General features: G+C 43.1%; 2 non-coding genes across 2 annotated transcripts; one reads left to right on the top strand and one right to left on the bottom strand.

Moving 5' to 3' along the window:
• The first annotated feature begins 3,241 nt into the window (after positions 1 to 3,241).
• trnad-guc (transfer RNA aspartic acid (anticodon GUC)) lies at positions 3,242 to 3,313 on the top strand. Its single transcript has one exon. It is a non-coding gene; the product is annotated as a tRNA-Asp (tRNA).
• Positions 3,314 to 4,598: 1,285 nt separating this feature from the next.
• Positions 4,599 to 4,670, bottom strand: trnad-guc (transfer RNA aspartic acid (anticodon GUC)). The gene has a single exon. It is a non-coding gene; the product is annotated as a tRNA-Asp (tRNA).
• Positions 4,671 to 16,287: the final 11,617 nt, after the last annotated feature.

Raw genomic sequence — 16,287 nt, 5'->3', positions numbered from 1 at the left:
TTGTGTGTCTTATGATCCTGCAACCTGATGAAGGAGCAGTGCTCCGAAAGCTAGTACTTCCAAATAAACCTGTTGGACTATAACCTGGTGTGTAATTTTTAATTCTGAAAGTGACAAGTATATAGATGAAGATTTCAGAAGCAAATCAGCAACTCTGGGGTGAAATCAACTAGGCAGAGGTGGATGCTGGAGATTAGAGTCAAGATTAGAGTGGTGCTGGAAAAGCACAGCAGGCCAGGCAGCATCTGAGGAGCAGGGAAATCAACGTTTCGGGCAGAAGCCCATCATCAGGAATGAGAATGAGAAGTGAAGTCGGGTGATGTTAAAGAGGTGGAAAAAAGTGTTTGTAGTGATGGTATGGATCATAGAGTCACAAATATTTGAGGCAATTCAGTCCATTGTGTCTGCATTGACTGCCATTTTCATGCCATTTCCTCATAACCCTGCACATTGTTTCATCCTAAATAATGCCTCCTTGAATGCATTGATTGAACTTGTCTCCTCTCACAACCAGTCAGCCATGTCAGACTCTAAGCAATTATTGGGTGATTTCTTTTCTCATTTGCATTTGCTGTTTCATAAAGCACGTTGATACTATGCCCTTTGGTTTCCCAGTTTTTCATGAGCATGAATAATTTCTTCATACCTACTCCATCTGTACACCTCATGATTCTTAAAACCTCTTTCAAATCTTCTCTTCACCTTATCCCCTCCAAGACAAATGGTCCCAACTCCTCCAATCTTTTGTAATAACCAAAGCAACCCATCTCTAGAAGCACGTTTGTAAGCATATCACTATCTGGTTGGAAGCCTGTCTGACGTTCATGTGTAATCCAAGGTTGTGAACAATCAGATTGAACTGCAAGGGAGAGGAATGGAGTCATCGCAAAGGAATGGAGTTTGTGTTGGGGTAGACAACAATGACTTCAGTCTTCCTAATGTATAATGAGGCAATTCCATTGATTCAATACTGGATAATTTAGGAATAGTGGGGTAATTGAGATAAGTGATGGTGAGATAGAACTGGCTTCTCTTTTTGTATGATGTCGCTGAGCAGCAACAGTCCTCTTGGTATGGAGAGGAGGATAACCTGGGTCCTTGAAACCTAGGTATAACAATCGCTGATGTCTGGAGGAATGACAGCACTCTAGGAAGAAAGTCAATGATGTTTTTCACTCTGCTATTGCAAGTGTCATCATTTTCTCACTGATACCTCACACTCAGTCTATCTCTACTATTGTACCCACTTCCTAGCAAGGCTAATGGTCTTTCATTCTCACCATTGTCTGCAATCGCCCTCACTCACCCTGACCTGCAACACCGCTAACCCTGCATGCTCTTTGTGCTGCTTACTGAGTCACGAAAGAGGTCCCCACCTGCACCAAGAGTAATATCCGTGCTCCGATCTTCTGTAGCCCACCAATCTCTAATTCCAAGTTGCAAACAGACCAGAAGAGGGCAGAAAGAGTCAAGATGGATGGTGGGCTACCTGATATTCAGCTCTCACCCCTTATGTGGAGAGCATCCTGAACTGGTCTGGCCCCATGTTGCTGACTAACCATCTCCAGGTATCTGAGGCTGACCTTGACTTACTGGTGCTGGGATTACCTGTGCATCGTTCTTGGCTTGATTGAGGCCTGCTGACAGCTACGACAAACTTCCTGACTTTGTGTCTGTGCTGAACGTCATAGCAAGATATCAGTAATATGAGCTTGTTTTCTCTGGCTGAGGAACCACAAGGCACAAAGACAAGGCACTGCAAGGGAGGGATGCTATGAGCGTGCAGACAGGTTTCCGAGTGTGTGAGCGCAATGGCAGCGAGTGAAGAGCCCAGAGATGCAGCCTAAATTCAGGAGCTGGGAGCATGTCCCTAAGCACAAAGTATCCTTATTGCAAAATTAACAGGCTGAGATTTAGATTTAGATTTTGTTTTAGATTACTTACAGTGTGGAAACAGGCCCTTCGGCCCAACAAGTCCACACCGACCCGCCGAAGCGCAACCCACCCATACCCCTACATTTACCCCTTACCCCTTACCACTATGGGCAATTTAGAATGGCCAATTCACCTGACCCACACATCTTTGCCACAAGGGTCCTTAGAGACTGGCACATGTCCAATGTCAATACTGGCACATGTCCGATGGGCATGTGGCTGTGGCCATGGAGAATGTCCTGAGACATTGGTTGCCAGTCTCTAACAAGGAGGTCTTTGGAGCAAGCGCCAAGGTCAATTCGCAGGGTACCCGATCCGATTTCTGTGTCAAATTTTCTCAAGGTCTGGTTTGTAGGGTGGGTTAGGTGAGATCATAACTGAAATGCTAATGAGTTGAGTTGAGCCATCAGCAAGGAATCTAACAAGCTTTAGTTGCCATCAATTGGCATCTTGCTATTGTCCGGCAAGAATCTCACCTGCTGAGAGAAACATAGGTGGGACAAGATGAAGTGATGTCCAAATGGGCCTCATCAAACATATCTCCTGATTCTGCCACACATCTTGGTTTACCCCACAATGCCAATGTCCCAATAAACTTCCATTCAACACTTGAGTTGAAACTAAACCACTGTTTTATACAAGTTTGTCATAACCTCTTTGTTTTGGACTCAGTGTTGCTATTTAATAAAGTGTCAGACTTGTGTACTTTATTAACCACCTTCAATGATTTGTGTGTATATTCTTCTGATCCAACATCTTTAACTGAAGGAAATTACTGCTGCTCTACAAATAGTATAATAACGATTTGCATTCTTTATTTATCAACTGCAAAATACTGCCAGTAGCGAAAAGTCTGACTAAAAGACAACAGATTATGCTGGGGATGCTCAGCAATTCTGGCAGCGTCTGTGCACCTGGAAAAGAGACTTCATATTTCAGGTTGATGCTCTTGCATCAGAATGCTCAACAACATTTATTAAAGGTCCTTTCCCTTTGACTGTGATTTCCAGTCAGGAGTTTGCAAGCGTCTGCATTGTGAAATAAATGCACTGTGACAAAAAAAATCCTCACAAACCTGGTATGAAGTGGGAAATTTCAGACAGTTTGTTGTATTTTTTTGCATTGCATTTATTCCCCAATGCAGACGTTTGCAAACTGCTGACAGCAGATCACAGTGACATAAGACTTGATAAGAAATGCCAAGTGTCTGCAAATGGATGAAAATGCAAACTGCAGCAGAAGAATTTGCACATTTTAGGGCAGTGATTAATTAAGTAGACAGGAATCCAGTGCTGAGTGTGTCAGGTCCTCGGTAGTATAGTGGTCAGTATCCCCGCCTGTCACGCGGGAGACCGGGGTTCAATTCCCCGCCGGGGAGGATTCAGTGTCTATTTTAGCAATCCGACAGCTGGGTGCATTTATATTCACAGACACTTTCCCTCTTTCTCTATGTTATGCATTTCTCCACTTTGCTTTCTCCCCCGTTTTTCATTTTAATGCAGCCGTTTGCAAAGATCACAAACTTTTAAATGAGCTCTTCCCCCCCCCCCCCCCCCCCCGGCTCTTCGGGAGGGACGAGTTATCAATCACACGTGAACATGCACCAAAACAGAAGGGTCACTCGACCCCCACAAACGTCAATTCTGATTTCTCAGAGGCTGCCAAGAGACGCTGAGATATTTCGGGCAATTTTTGTTTTTGCTTTTTGCACATGTTCAAGACAAGTCCCTTTAAAAGTTGATGATGTGCTTGTGGAGGAGGTGCAGACTGATGTAAGGGTCACATCCCTGCAGCGTTTAATTTACAGACGGGGTAGATGTCTGAGGAGACGGCTGAAGAGTGCAATGTGGAGCAGTGCATTCATCATTTTATAATCGATTACTTTGCAAATGATCAGTAGATCCACCATGCTTTTAATTAGCAGCGTGTTGTATGGTCGAGCACTGCAAACTTGCAACTGAACTTTAGAGTGCTCGCTTAAAGTTAAGTGGACTATATATAACCTGGTGTTGTGTGATTTTTAATTTTGTCCACCCCACTCCAACGCCAGCCCCTCCACATCATGTTTAAAACAAAGTAAGCAGCAGTGATGCTAGTCCTGGGCTTAACGGGAGAATACCAAACCCAAAACATTGAAACAAAAACCTTGCACAGTCCACAGAGTGGATTTATTTCCAACTAACCACGAGGAGGTAGCACTGTGCAAATGCTCCTTGCAAATTCCCAGTGCAAGGTCAGAGAAATAAACACTTGAATGAGGATGATGTGCAGTCATTATCCAGCACTTTGTTAACTGCAAGGAAAGAATACAAAGCGGAAGGAAAACGCCGCATTTTCTGTGTTTTTTTTCACCTAAATCTTGAGCATTATTTTGCATTCCAGCTAGACCTTTTCGGAATTCTTCTCAATTCACTCTGCACCTTTTGTGCATACTCACACAAACGGGATGATCATATCTCTTTTGCTTTCGGAAGAAAGATTGATGAGAAGATTTACAAGCCTATCTCGGGTTGTAACTATTGCTTTCACAGCTCGAACAGACTAGCGGGAAAAGGAATTTGCGAGGATTACTGGAAATGTTTTAAAACGTTTGTGGAGATGTTGGAATAAGCAGTGGGTCCATTGCATTGAAAATGTGCAGTGGCCATGGAACAAAATTGATCCTCCCCGGCGGGGAATTGAACCCCGGTCTCCCGCGTGACAGGCGGGGATACTAACCACTATACTACCGAGGACTTGGTACATTTACTTTAAGCTATTCTTCATGAGAATAACCTGAACTTTCAGTCTATGTCAGCATTGGTGTTATTGGGAAGTCATTCAGCATGAAAACAGACCCTTTGGCTCAACTTGTCCATACCAGCCAGGTTTCCTAATCTGAACTAGTCCCATTTGTCTGCATTTGCTCCAAATCTCTTTAAACACTTCCAAATGTCTTTTAGTTGTAATTGTCTGCACTCTCTCCAACTCCTCTGGCAGCTCATTCCATACCCTCGTTTGGAAAAAGTTGCCACCCCCAGGTCCATTTTAAATCGTTCCCCTCTCACCTTAAATTTATGCACTCAAGCTTTGGAGTCCCCTACCCTGGGGGAAAAGACCTTGGCTATTGACCTTATCTATGCCCCTCATGATTGTATGAATTTGTATAAGGTCACACCACAGCCTTCAATGCTCCTGTTGACAATGCCCCAGCCTCTATTTAGTACTCAAACCTTTCAGTCTTGAGCTGTAACATAATGTCCCAACTCCTGTACTCAATGCTCCTTGCGCACCTTTACACTTTATTTCATAGCAGCTCTGAGAAAAGACAAACATCTATTCATTTATAAATGCAGATAATCTCTGAACAGGTTGATTAAGAAAAAAGGGAATTCAATACACAGTAATTACCCTTGGGAAGATGATGGTAAGACACCAGCGGAGTGGACCTGATGGGCCAAATGGCCTTACTTCCACTCCTATATCTTATGGTCCTATGGTCTTTTTCAGGACCTTCAGGGTCCTTCTAGGTACACCCACAATGCTGTTAAGGAGAGAGGATTTTAATTCTGTGACAGTGAGGGTGAGTGAGTGTCGAACCAGAGGACACAGCTTAAAAATACGGGGTAGACCATTTAGGACAGAGATGAGGAAAACTTCTTCACCCAGAGAGTGGTGGCTGTGTGGAATGCTCTGCCCCAGAGGACAGTGGAGGCCCAGTCTCTGGATTCATTTAAGAAAGAGTTGGATAGAGCCCTCAAAGATAGAGGAATCAAGGGTTATGGAGATAAGGCAGGAAGCGGATACTGATTAGGAATGATCAGCCATGATCATATTGAATGGTGGTGCAGGCTCGAAGGGCTGAATGGCCCACTCCTGCACCTATTGTCTATTGTCTATTCTGTGACAGTGAAGGAATGGCAATATACTTCCACTAATGTCTACCCTCAAACCACAGAACACTTACACAACAAAAGGAAACTGTGCAGTTTGTTTTGTCTGTTCCACCTCTCTTTAAGAACAGCTCTTGACTGCTTTTCACTGTAGCCCTGCATATTATTTTCTGTTTTCTGGTCAGATAGCTACGCACTTTGAAAGTCACAGCTGAATGTGCTTCCAAGATCATCTCCAGCAGGAGTTTGCAGATCCCAGTCACTCTCTGCAACAAAAAGGATTTGAGCTCAAGTTTTGTACACTATTGTCAATCACTTTAAATCTGTGTCCTCTGCTTCTCAATATTTCTGCCACTAAGAACTGTTTATCTCAATTCACTCTGTGCCATAACCAAACCAATTCTTAATTAATCATCCCTGGGGAGAAGAAACCCCAGTTTCATCAATCTGGAAGAGCAACTTGTCGCTGCTGGTATGCTCATGCTGATGATGTCCTTGTCCTTCTATGTGATAAGAGTGTGAGAGTGAAAGTGACCTCAAAGGAAGTTTGACAAGTTCACTTTATAAATAGTTCGCACAACTGTGCCTGTGCATTAGTGGAGGAGAGAGTGAATGTTGAAGCTGGTGGGTGCCCCTGGATGCTGTTGAGCTACTTCCATCTGGGTACTGTTTCCATCTGGACACATGGTAACTTATGCATTATAGATAATGAGCTGAAAAATGTGTTGCTGGAAAAGTGCAGCAGGTCAGGCAGCATCCAAGGAGCAGGAGAATTGACGCTTCGGGCGTAAGCCCTTCTTCAGGCCCTTCCAGCAACACATTTTTCAGCTCTGATCCCCATCATCTGCAGTCCTCACTTTCTCCATTGTAGATAATGGACAAACTTGTGGGAACCAGAAGCTGAGATACTCATTGTAGAATTCCTAGCTTCCAACCAATTATTTTCAGACACAGTATTTACCATATCAAGGATGCTATATAAATGCAGACCATTGTCACTCTTGTCCCAGGCAGGACTAGTGCAGGAATGACTGTTCAACATCATTTTTATGTGCCTCAGCACTGGCAGGTGACCCATTCATCCACAGTCTTCATAAATTCTGAATTAGAAGGGTATTGATTTAAGGTAAAGGGCAAGTGTTTTACGGGGTTTTGGGAAATTTCTTTTTCACCCAATGAGGGTATCTGGAGCTCACACCCTGAAAGGGTAATAAAACATTTAAAGTATTTTAACATATTTATGTGAACCTTGAAGAACCACAGCAAACAAGGTGACAAGCCAAGGGCTAGAAAATTGAATAATTGATGATTGCAGTACCAATACATTGTTGATGACTAGCACAGATAAGATGGGACGAAGGACCTTGTCCCATGCTTTGAAACATTAAATCTGCTGTGACTCTGAATATAATTGAAAACATTCATGTAACATTTCTTGTCATGATCTGTTTACCTGCAGAAACAGCCGTAAAGCACTCATTTTAATTAAAGGAATCCTTCAAATATTTTAATTCTTTTAAATTATTTAGAAACTAATGATACTTAAGATGGATTACAATTTAAGAATGAACACGAGGAGCAACTCCTTACAACATATGTTTTGCTCACGACTCTGGGGGTGGTGTTCCTGCTGTGAGTTAGATGGGTTGGTTTGTAATCCCTGAATTGAGTTTTGAGTTGCTCATATAAGGTGATATTCCTGATGCAGAACCGAGAGAGAGCTACACTGTCAGTGATGATGTCTTCCAGATGAGACATTCAATCAAGGCTACATCTGTTGGACATTTAAAAAAAGTCCTCTGACACAATTTGGAAGATGATCAGTGCCCAGTGCCAGTTTCTCTCTCAACCACCATCTATTAACCAGGTTTTCTGGTCATTTAGATCAGTGTTACTTGTGAGATCTTGCTGTGCTTATGTTGGCTGCCACAGTTCCGACGTCAAAAGTACATTATTGGCTGTAAATTTGTTTGTAACAGGCTGTGAAAGATGCTCCAGAATTTCAAGGATTTCTCTGTTTTCATTCCTTCAGTTTAATGTTAACACTGAAGCTGTGAGTAGCACCGATGGCAGTGAGTGTGGCTGTAGAATCCCTCATTGTGAACCAAGTATTGAAAATACATTGAGGCACTTTAGAGTGAACCATAGTCCATAGAGAAACATTTTACCTCTATTGCATTTTACAAATATCCAATTTGGAATGTTTTGCCCTTGGGCTGTATCCCCGACGTGAAATGTGTTGCGTAAATAATGAAGATCATTACACTATTACACTTTCATAGCCTGCTGCATGAAGACCAGTTGAATTTTTGAAAATTCTTCAATATCAAAATGTGTTTCTAAAAATATACTTTTAGAAAAGAACACAGTTGGAATGAATGTGATCCTCAGATTGCTGTCAAGGTCATTGCCAGTTGAATGAATTTTGCTCCAGAGTTGGCGATTGATCCATCTCCAGACCACACAGGAAGATTTCTGAGACCCCCATAGTACTCAGGACTACAAATGTGATGTGTAGAACAAGGAGGTGGAGATCTGTCTCATTAATGTGAACCAGGCTTTACAGAATATCATCCACCCACATGATGGATGTGCTGGGTTTTGGGAAGTGAATCTGCAACTGTCTCCAACTGCTCTATGCAAATGTTTGTAGGACATAAGACCATCAGACGTAAGAGCAGAAGTTAGGCCATTCAGCCCATCGAGTCTGGTCCGCCATTCAATCATGGCTGCTATGTTTCTCAACCCCATTCTTCCGCTTTCTCCCTGTAACCCTTGATCCCCTGAACAATCAAGAACCTATCTATCTCTGTCTTAAATCCACTCAATTATCTGGCCTCCTTCTGTGGCAATGAATTCCATAGATTCACCACTCTCTGGCTGAAGAAGGTTCTCCTTAGTTCCATTCTAAAAGGTCTTCCCTTTACTCTATGCCTGTGCCCTCGGGTCCTCATCTCTGCTACCAATGGAAACATTTTCCCAACATCCACTCTGTCCAGGCCATTCAGTACTCTGTAAGTTTCAGTTAGATCCCCCCTCATCCTTCTAAACTCCATTGAGTATAGACCCAGAATCCTCAAACGTCCCTCATAAGTTAAACTTTTCATTCCTGGGACCATTCTCGTGACCCTCCTCTGAACACATCTGAAAATCTTCATGACCAGTGCCACTGTTTACTATGCACTCCCAATGAGACTAGGGTGACAGTACAACTATAACGCCCATGTCCCCATCCAGGATGTGTTCAGTAACTAACCGGGTACACCAACAGGATGAAAATTGCACTGACTCTAAGGGTGTCTTTGGGATTTGGACCAGCAAACAGCAGGTCAAGGTAACTCTGAAGGTGAACGATGAAGTAATGATCCTTCACCATTCTTCCAGCTTCGCTATTGGGAGCGTTATCCTGATCAACACAGGGCAACCTAAAGACTGACATTCCTTTTGCAAATCTGATCACATGGTGGCCAACTGCAGCACCATCTTCTGCAAGAATCACAAGCAGGAAGGCCGCCTGAAGAAAAAGAAGACTAAGTGCTACCATCTGCACGATGGGCCAGACCACCTTTGCAAGAGCTAACTGAAATGTTGCCTTAGTTACACACAGGCAACAGAACAAAAGGAGGGGCATATTCAATTAAACTTAACTACCACGATGAAATGCTGCAACACTTCTCTCTCCACCAAACAAAAGGGGTCAAAGAAGGCCTGACCAGAGGATGGGAAAGTCTGAGGCAGCAGATTTCCCAATACCTGCATTGACTCTTGAACCTCCCATGCCTCAGCACTTGGATTCTATGGAGGAGGAACCAACAATGGAACAATTGGGGGAATAGCAACCGACAAAGAAATCTAAAGAGAAGAAGAGGTCAGGGAAGGTCCTAATCATATCTCTAAACATAAGCAAAAGACCACAACGTTCCAATATTGATAAGAAGGAACAGTTGCTCTTAGGGTGAGGGAGATGATAATCGGGTGGTGTTATCAGTTGACTATTAATCTAGTGACCAAGATAATGTTCTGTGCACCCATTTAGAGCTGGACATGAAATATTGCCATGTCCTGGGACTGAATTTAAAGAAAAGGTCTCAGGTGATACCTTCAGAATAGGCAGTAGAGCTGGAGGAAGAGAAACCTGAGCCTCAAATCATTGTAGACAATGAAGAGGCCAGTGCCCCTCAGCTTGGAATGCCAGGAGCAGGAATACCCTTGAAGGGGTACAAGATGCGGGGCGTGGAGGGGAGTTCTCTCCAGGGAACATCCAAACACTGCCACTTGCATGAACTCACCAAATGCCATCTGGGCTGGACAATTCTAACCCAACAGATCAGGATGGTTTTCTGAAAGGTGAAGCAATCACTATAGAGATAAAGGAGTGTACCTACTGTATGGAACTGCAAAAGCTCAAATCATAGAATCCGTATAGTGTGGGAAGAGCCCATTTAGCTCAACAAGTTCACACGAGTCGTCTGCAGAACATCCCACCCAGACTCAGCCCACTACCCTGCATTTACCATGGCTAATCCACCTAACCTGCACATCCCTGGACCGGACCCAGTGGAACCCCACGCAGACAAGGAGATAACATGCAAACTCCAAACTGACAGTCACCCAAGGCTGGAATCAAACCTCGGCCTATGGTGCTGTGATGTAGCAGTGTTAACACTGAGCCACCGGGTGGCATACTTTCTAAAATGGATATTAAGATTACTCCCATTGATATGCATGGTATTAAGTCTACATTGCAATATGTTTCAATCTTGTATTACCTGGTCAAGATTAGAACCGATATGCTGTTTCTGCACATGTGTGTGATAGAGTGTCTCAGCTTTTACAGGCAATAGTGGTCCCATGAGCCATCAGTCTAATTGGGAGGAAATTACTCATGTTCCTTTGTGTGGGCCAAGCAATCACAGTCAGATCCATTAAATTCAAGCAGGTGAGCTTCTCTAACCACTGCCTCCTACTGGCTGACCGACAACTATACAAAGACAAAAAAAAGAAAGGGTGGCAGAGGGGACATGGAAACTCAACATCAGTGTGCTGATCCCACCAAACACTGAGGAACTCAAAAGGAATTTCAAAGGTTAGAGAACCATGAAGCCCCTATTTGAGTCTCCGGGATTTGGGTGGAAAGCAATCAAAGTGAACAAGACGCCCTTTATCTTCAAAGGTCTTCAGAAGGTGAGCGAGGAACAGAGGGAAATGCATTATCTCCAGAAAAGCGTGCAGACCCTAATCTAACCTGCAGTTGAAGTAAAACAATATCAAGAAGCATCTGCAAGATGTAAAGAACCCACAAGCCTCACCGTTTGTCTCAGAAGCTGTTAAGATCATCTTCTGGCCCAGAGTTCACGCCTTGAAGCAGGATGAGATGTGCTTGCATTTTTTCTTCTACGCAGAAGTGTGAGGGCCTCACTGCTCTGCAGACCATGAACATGGTGCTGAGTTTGAGGTCTCAGACTCTTCTCCTCGGGTGTACAAAGGCCGCAGGTACAAAGAAACTGTGCAGGATGGTGGTGAGAGCACATCTGGAGTACTGGATGCCGTTTTGGGATCTTTATTTGAAAAAAAGGATATAATTGCACTAGAAGCAGTTTAGAGGAACTTTACTCAACTCATTTCTGTAACTCAAGAATGGCTAAACTCATTGGGGTTTAGAACAATGAAAATGGTGGTAGCCAGGTGTATTGTGAGAGAATATTTCCTATTGTAGCAGGGCATAAGGTCATGGTACACAGTTTAAAAGCAGAGGCATCACTTTTAAGAAAGAGGTGAGTAGAATTATTTTTACTTTGTGGAAGTCATTTAGTCTGTGAAATACCTTTCTTGAGCAAACAGTGGAAGCACAATCAGTGAATTTGTTCAAGGCAGATTTGATAGATTCTTGATAAATAACAGAGTCAATTGTTGTGGGCCACTGCTAGGAAAGTGAGGTTTCGACCACAGTCAAACCAGCCATGGTTTTATTGAATGGTGGGGCAGGCTTGAAGGGCCAAATGGCCTCCTCCTGCTTAGGCCTTTTGTTCCTGTGCAGAGAAAATATGTTTCTAGTATATTCTTGAAATTCATTTACTATGTGTAGACAGTTCTGACCACTGGTGTGCCCCAAGGATCAGTGCTGGGTCCACTGCGTTTTGTCAATTATGTAAATAATTTGAATGAGAATATGGGAAGAATGATGAGTAAGTTTGCAGATGATATCAAAATTAGTCATGACTTGGAGGAGCCATTGTTGGACTGGGGTGGGCAAAGTTAAAAGTCACACAACACCAGGTTAAAATCCAACAGATTTATTTGGAAGCACTAGTTTTCTAGTGTGACTTTTAACCAAAATTGGTAGTGCAGCTGACAGCGAATAAGGTTACCTCAGAGTACAATGTGACCTTGATCAGATGGGCCAATGGGCCTTGGAATGGCAGATGGAGTTTAATTTAGATAGATGTGAGGTATTGCATTTTGGTAACGCAAACCAGGGCAGGATTTATACACTTAATGGTAAGGTTGTGTGGAGTGTTGCTGAACAAAGAGCCCTTGAGGTGCAGATTCATAGTTCCTTGAAAGTGGGATCACAGGTAGACAGGGTGGTGAAGAAGGTCAGTACATTAAGTATAGGAATTGGGATGTCATGTTGCAGCTGTACAGGGAATTGGTTAGGCCCCTTATGGAATACTGAGTTCAATTCTGGTCTCCCTGCCATAGGAACGGTATTGTTAAAATTGAAAAGGTTCAGAAAACATTTACAAGGATGCTGCCAGGGTTGGAGGGTTTGAGCAATTGGGAGAGGCTGGATAGAGGCTATTTTCCCTGGAGCATCGAAGGTTGAGGGGCTTGGATCGAGTGAATAGCCAAGGTCTTTTTTCTCATGGTAAGGGGAGTGCAGAAGTAGTGAGCCAAAGTTTAAGGTGAGAGGGGAGCGATATAAAAAGGACCCTAAGGGGCAACGTTTTCAAGCAGAGAGTGGTGCATGTATGGAATAAGCCGCCAGAGGAAGTGATGGAGGCTGGTGTAATTACAATATTTAACAGGCATCTGGATGGGTATATGAATAGAAAGGGTTGGAGCGATATGGGCCAAGCACTGGCAAATGGGACTAGATTAATTAGGATGTCTGGTCGGCATGGATAACTTGGATGGAAGGGTCTCTTTCCATGCTGTGCAGCTCTCTGACTCTAACTTATTGGTATGCATTTTCATCCACGAGGAAAGCTACCTATTGCTTATAAAATCAGTAACTGGTCCTGACAGTAAATTTCAGTGTTGTTACGATAGGATTAAGTAAATCTTTATGAATGAACACCTATAGTTAGTAAGTATATATTTATTCTTTATCTAAATTAAACTTCTTTATGCAATATAGCTTATTGACTTGACCAAGAAACCCTGCATGAAGTCAACATCACCTTTAGGAGAGAACTCCCATGTTCCATTATTGTCTCCTTCATAGGACATCTTTCTAATGTGGCAAAATCACATGCGTACTTATTTTCCCAAGAGTCCTGATTTGTATTTTTGCTTTCTTGCTGATATTTGGTTGGGTTGAATTGTGAATTCAAAATCCAAGCAGAAGAAGGAAGCAAAAGCCGTGCTGTTTGAAACGCATAAACAAAAGGTCAGAAATAGTCTTTGTTTTTTTTTATGTTGAGATGTAATACAGGTCTATGTGACTTGGCAACCCCTAACCTGGAAGCAAATTGAAGTTAACATATGATGCTGTGAATTTGGTTGACAAAGAAATTACAGCTGTAAATGAACAGGAGAAACGTGGCAGAGCAGAGAACAGAGTAGGTTGTTATGTGGCATTTGTGTTTAATACAGTTAAGTAGAGCAGAAAGCTGAAGGCAATGTTACTGCAGTGATTGGTCAAGTCTAAGGTTATTCTTCAGCTTTGTTGGAGCTGACTAGATCATTTAAAGAGGTTTGTTAATGGAATCTGCTGAATGAATCTCTAATATCAAGACCGTTGTGAAGCTAGATAAGGACATTTTGTAATACTCTGCCATTTGAATGATGAATGTAGAATCCTAGAATCCCTCCTGTGTGGAAGCAGGCCAATTGGCCACTGACCCTCTGAAGAACATCCCATCCAGACCCATCTCCCAATCCTAAAACCCTATATTTCCCATGGCCAAACCATCTATCCTGGACATCTTTAATTGTGGGAGGAAATCAGGGCACCTGGAGGAAACCCATGCAGACACAGAAAGAACATGCAAACTCCATACACAGCCACCCAAGGGTGGAATTGAACCTGTGAGGTAGCAATGCCAATCACGGAGCCATCATGAGCCCTGGATGGAGTAGAGCTGCTGTTGTGGGTAATGCAAGCATCAAGTCCATTGAGTGGGAAAAGTGAGAGATTGGCATTACAAGAGGTTGAGTTGGAAAGGCATATTGCATATGGTGCTATATTTGTGCAAGGAGTGGCTCAAATGATTGTCATCTTGTGAAATAGTTTTTGTCACTTAGGTAGAGTATCTCAAATCTGATCCAACAACAGCATCCAAATAACTGACATTTAACTTCCTGAGGAAGTGGTGCATATGGGCACAGTTACAACATTTAAAAGACATTTGGATAAGTACATGAATAGGAAAGGTTTGGAAGGATATGGGCCAGGAGCAGGTAGGTGCAACTAGCTTAGTTTGAGATTAGTCTGCACAATTTGGTCAGGTGTTGCATTGGTGTGGTCTGGTTCAAGACTGGTCACTAGCTTCACCCAATCACATGCCACGGTACTCCAGCCACAACCCTTGACCCCATCTGATCCAAATTGAACCAAATTGCCTGCAGCCTGAAGCATCTAACCTAAAATCAAGAAGTGTCCAAATTTCCAGGCCTTGGAGCTGAGAATTTTGAATTGGTGTTGTGGTAGCTGTTTCTGCTATTCTGTGAGTAGTTATTGCTTTACTGACTATAATTTGCCTGGCAATTTATTTAATTATTTTACTTGAGATTCTGACTTGGATTAAAATGAAAGCTACAAAAATCCTGTTGGTGATGTTTTCATTTAAGAATCATTTTCTGAATTTGAGTATTTAGGTCTATAGTTTCCCCAAACAATTGGAATAATATTTTTGGAGTGGGACTTGTAGCCATAACCCACAGAAACATCACCAACAATAACTTGTATTTATATGGCATTTTGAATGTAGTAAGGTGTCCTGAAGTATTTCACAGGAGCATTAACAAAATAAACGTAACATCAAGCCGCATATGAAGATACTATGGCAGGAGATACAAAGTTTTGTCGAAGAGATAGGTAAAAGATGTGTTTTAGAGAATGCAAGATTAAGAGGAGCAGGATGCAAGATGCCAGGTGGAAAGGGTTAAGGAGAGAATTCCAGATCTAAGGGCTCAGGTATTTAAAGGTATAGTCGTCTATGGTGGAGTAATTAGAATCGTTTATATACATGAAGCTTGAACTGGAAGAACACAGAGACCTTGAGGGTTGTGAGATTGGAGGAAATTACAGGGATAGGGAGAGGTGAGGCAAATAAGGGATTTGTAAAGAATGGCAAGAATTTTAGAATTCAGGAGTTGCTTAATTGGGAGCCACTACAGGTCAGAGAGCTCAAAGATGCTGGGTGGATAGAAATTGCCAAAGTGAGGACAAAGGCAGATAAAAGGAGGAGCAAATTACTGCAGATGCTGGAATCTGTACAGAAAACAACAAATGCTGGAGATCACAGCGGGTCAGGCAGCATCCATGGAGAGACAGCATGCTAACGTTTCGAGTCTAGATGACTCTTCATCAGAGACTCTGATGAAAAGTCATTTAGACTTAAAACCTTGGCTTGCTTTCTCTCCTTGGATGCTGTCTGACCTGCTGTGATCTCCAGCATTTGTTGTTTTCAAAGGAAGGGGAACTTTGGATAGCTCAAGATTATGGAACGTGGTGGGTGAGGAGGCCAGGCAGGATTGCACTGGAATAGTCCAGTATGGAGGTAGCAAAAGTATTGCTAAGGGTTTCAGCTGAAACAGGAACGTGCTGAGCAGAGACGAGAACTGACCAGTAGTGATAATCTAATTAGGGATAAGAAGTAAAGGAAAAGCACAATCTTTTTCTCCCCAGCTATGACATTAGATTAGATTCCCTACAGTGTGGAAACAGGCCCTTCGGCCCAACCAGTCCACACCGACCCTCCAAAGAGTAACCCACCCAGACCCATTTCTCTCTAAGCTGAAAATGTGTTGCTGGTTAAAGTGCAGCAGGTCAGGCAGCATCCAAGGAACAGGAAATTCGACGTTTCGGGCACAAGCCCTTCATCAGGAATGAGGAAAGTGTGTCCAGCAGGCTAAGATAAAAGGTAGTGAGGAGGGACTTGGGGAAGGGACGATGGAGATGTGATAGGTGGAAGGAGGTCAAGGTGAGGGTGATAGGCCGGAGTGGGGTGGGGGCGGAGAGGTCAGGAAGAGGATTGCAGGTTAGGAGGGCGGTGCTGAGTTCGAGGGAATCGACTGAGACAAGGTGGGGGGA

This window comes from Hemiscyllium ocellatum, chromosome 6 (assembly GCF_020745735.1).
Source record: "Hemiscyllium ocellatum isolate sHemOce1 chromosome 6, sHemOce1.pat.X.cur, whole genome shotgun sequence".
In the NCBI taxonomy this organism is placed as follows: domain Eukaryota; kingdom Metazoa; phylum Chordata; class Chondrichthyes; order Orectolobiformes; family Hemiscylliidae; genus Hemiscyllium; species Hemiscyllium ocellatum.
The sequence above is the reverse complement of the archived record's forward strand: the minus strand, read 5'-3'. Positions and strand labels throughout refer to the sequence as shown.